The sequence below is a fragment of the Bos indicus genome, chromosome 23 (genome assembly GCF_029378745.1).
Source record: "Bos indicus isolate NIAB-ARS_2022 breed Sahiwal x Tharparkar chromosome 23, NIAB-ARS_B.indTharparkar_mat_pri_1.0, whole genome shotgun sequence".
Classification (NCBI taxonomy): Eukaryota; Metazoa; Chordata; class Mammalia; order Artiodactyla; family Bovidae; genus Bos; species Bos indicus.
The window spans coordinates 728,075-732,194 of record NC_091782.1 but is presented as its reverse complement, the minus strand read 5'-3'; the positions used below and the strand labels follow the sequence as shown (position 1 = coordinate 732,194).

Sequence of the window (4,120 nt, the reverse complement as noted above, 5' to 3'; positions counted from 1 at the left end):
AATGAATTATCAATTTCCTCCATATCAGAGTTGCTCTGTTTTCTTGTAGATGTCTCTTTCACCCAAGTGTCATTTTCTTTGAAATTCAACATTTGAATTTCATTTCTTGAGCCCCCTATACCCCATTTTCCATGATCCTCATGAAGGGTAATATATCTGCCCAGAAGAGATCATCAGATGACTTTTTTTTTTTTTTTGGACACAACAGAAATCCACATAGTGTAAGTAACCTGGGAAAAGGAGATCAACAGGGAGATGAAGGGAAGAAAGTGCTTCCCCTCCACAAATGAAATAAGAGAAGGATGCCTCAGTGGCAGTCCTCACAATGTGGCCAATGAGCAGACCTGCGTTTTGATATTTTCACATCATGACAACAAGGAGTATTGTGAAGTGAAGAAGTAGAGGTAGTCAAACCTAAAAATCTTCCTATTGTTGCTGAACTTTATTGAGTCACATTTTCCTCTAGTATAAAATGGGAAAAAAATGTTTCTACTGATACTTATTCCTCCAGTAAGAGAGTTAAAGTCTGTAAAGAACCTGTGGAAATGTACCTCATAGTTTGTCTGCAACAGTAATGAGCTCACTCCCTTCACTTAATGCCTAATATTTTCATCAAATGAAGATTCCAGATTAAACCAAAGCTTCCTTACACAACAGATCCAAATATTCTGCCCCACTGATTTTTAGGAGAAATACACATTGCTACACCAGTTCAATGTGTGTTACTTTACACAACTGTCACTTTCTCAAATTCAATGATCACTGGAGCTATTTCATTCATAATTTGAACATTCAGTAATATCTGAGCATGGAGGTATTGTTCACCTGCACAGAGGAGCATTGCAGTTATCCCCCACTTTCTGAAGGTTCACCTTAGCCATTTGGCTTTTATGATGACCTATATTAGGACTTATTTCCACAAATGAAAATAAATAGAAAGGGATTTTTCATTTTAAAAGACAACGACAGTCTATATTCACATTAATGTTAGGGAGTTTTTTAAGATATTTTTCCATTTTTCTTTCATTGACGTACAGTTAATTCACAATGTTGTATTAATTTTGAGTGCACAGCAAAGGGATATACACATATACAGAATATGTGCTCATACATTATACACGTGTGTGGTCTTTCTCATATTCTCTTCATTTATAGGTGGCATTACTGTACTGATGCTGGTCTTTGTAAAGTGAAGTGGCATAATTTGAACTTGAAAAAAAGAAATATACTTGTGCTGCTGAAATATATTGCCACATGTGAAGGAAGGACACAACATGTTTGACAACACTGGCTCCAAGGAAAAATTGAATCATTAAGACTGCAGATAGATTTCTATCTATAGGGTTCAGTATATTATGGACAACTGTATTTCACCTGAAAGGAAGTAAAACTGAGTTTTAAGGACCTGGATTGCAAGTTTTTAGGTTAAACTTTTGAAAGGAAGCTGATTTCCAGTGTAATAGTTCCTGACACATTTTGTAGGGGAAACATATATAAATTGAGTCAAGCAAATTAGTAAAACTCTCTTGGTTTCTATTTGTTTCTCTGAAAAAAACTGGGATAATAATAATGGAACTATCAGTTTAATATTTAGAAAACTGAACTGATGTGAAAATGCCTGATAGATAATAAAGTGCTAATTTGATGTACATGTATGTGGCAGACATACAGATCAAAAGCTTTGGAACCTATGCTTTGAAATTTGGAATCTAAGCTTTTTGAAATGTGCAAAAGATACCTAACCTTGTTTCAAATGGTTCATTAAATTTTCAAATGGAAAATGTTTATATCTATACATATTTATATTATTTATACTAAAAATGTGATCCATGGAAATAGTTAAGAAAATCAAGCAAATTAAGACTAATTTCAAAATGTGTCCTTTATTTTTTAAGGAGAGAATTAGAAATAGATTGTGAATTATTCTGTTCTCCTTTTGTGGGTGTCTCTGGTTTTGCTTTTGGTACATTCACAGTAAAAAAAAAAAAAAAAGAAAATGGCTGTTACTCCTTCACTCAACTGTCCTTCCACCGTGTATCTGTCTAAGAATTTCTATCTCTGTGCTTGCTTTGACACTGGCTAACCAAATATAGAAGAAGTTCTGAAGTCAAGATCCTATGGAAAATCCAATTTCATCCAAGTAACATATATGAAGAATTTGGTAACAAAGCAATGATTCTAGAGAAAAACTTACTCTAATAATCAAAATGTGGTTTACAGATATTCTTTCCATTGCTTACTCTGCAGTTTAAAGATGAACATTGAAGCCATGGTAAAGTACATTAAAGTCATCAAAGTGCCTAAAAAATGCCTACAGTTTGCCATACCCTTGAGTCATGGGACAGGTTCTAGTCTCTGTTCCTCCAGGCTGCAACAACATGTTGGTTTCTGTCCCTTCTTTTCTACTCAATGATCTGAAAAGTTTCTTAAATTTAACATTTTACAACAGATATAATCCTCCCTTTGTATATAAATCATCACTTTCATGGCATTGTGAACAGCCTAAGTTACTTTCCTCTTCAACAAACTCCTCACAGCATTTTTCACCTCTGTGTTTCTCACTGTGTAAATGATAGAATTTAACAAGGGAGTAAGGATTGCAAAGAGCACAGCCATCCACTTATCCACAGGGTAAGTGACCACAGGACGCATGTAGGTGAATATACAAGGACCAAAAAATATACCACTACTGCAAAGTGGGAGCCACGTGTAGAGAGGGCTCTGTGCCATCCTTCAGAGCTATGAGATTTCAGGGAGCTCAGGATGACTATGTAAAAGACAAATAGTATGGGAAAAAAATAAGCAAGCACATGCTCCCTGTGTTATCTGCCACCACCATTCCAAGTCTATAGGTGTCACTGTAGGCAAGTTTCATCAGTGGAAAGAAATTACATATTAAGAGGTCAATGACATTGGGACCACAGAAGGTCAGTTCAGACATGAACATGAAAAGAATCTGCACGGTGGCATGCAAGATTCCCCTGACCCAGGCCACCACCACCAGGAGCTGGCAGAGCCCCTGTCACATGATGGTCGTGTAGTGCAGAGGCTTGCAGATGGCCACGTAGAGGTCATAGGCCATGACAATGAGGACGAGGACGTCTGATGCTCCCAGGAAGTGTTCTAAAAAAAGCTGAGTCAGGCAGCCACTCCAGGAGATGGATCTCCTCTGGTACAGAAGGTCAATGGTAATTTTAGGGGTGGTGACAGAGGTCAAGGTGGCATATATGAAGGACAAGTGAGTGAGAAAGAAGTACATGTGAGTTTTTGAAAGTGTGGAGCTGAGTGAGATGGTGATGGCAATGAGCAGACTGGACATCACAGTGAACAGGAAAATGAACAAAAAGACAATGAAGAGGATCCTCTGCAGGCGTGTATTCTGTGTGAGCCTTAAGAGAACAAATTCAGTCATATTTTTGGGAGGCACTGAGACATCCATTTAGGAAGTGACACACTCCTAGGGACTGAATTTCCTACAAAGGATTCCATTCACCATTGCAATGGAAAGAATAAAATACTTAGGAACATATCTACCTAAAGAAACTAAAGACCTATATATAGAAAACTATAAAATACTGGTGAAAGAAATCAAAGAGGACACTAATAGATGGAGAAATATACCATGTTCATGGATTGGAAGAATCAACATAGTGAAAACGAGTACACTACCCAAAGCAATTTATAGATTCAATGCAATCCCTATCAAGCTACCAACAGTATTCTTCACAGAGCTAGAACAAATAATTTCACAGTTTGTATGGAAATACAAAAAACCTCAAAGAGCCAAAGCTATCTTGAGAAAGAAGAGTGGAACTGGAGGAATCAACCTGCCTGACTTCAGGCTCTACTACAAAGCCACAGTCATCAAGACAGTATGGTACTGGCACAAAGACAGAAATATAGATCAATGGAACAAAATAGAAAGCCCAGAGATAAATCCACGCACATATGGACACCTTTGACAAAGGAGGCAAGAATATACAATGGATTAAAGAAAATCTCTTTAACAAGTGGTGCTGGGAAAACTGGTCAACGACTTGTAAAAGAATGAAACTAGAACACTTTCTAACACCATACACAAAAATAAACTCAAAATGGATTAAAGATCTAAATGTAAGAC

General features: G+C 36.9%; 1 pseudogene; it reads right to left on the bottom strand.

The window, feature by feature from the left end:
- Nucleotides 1-2,502: 2,502 nt before the first annotated feature.
- On the bottom strand, nt 2,503-3,439 carry LOC139178873 (olfactory receptor 4C3D-like; annotated as a pseudogene).
- Nucleotides 3,440-4,120: the final 681 nt, after the last annotated feature.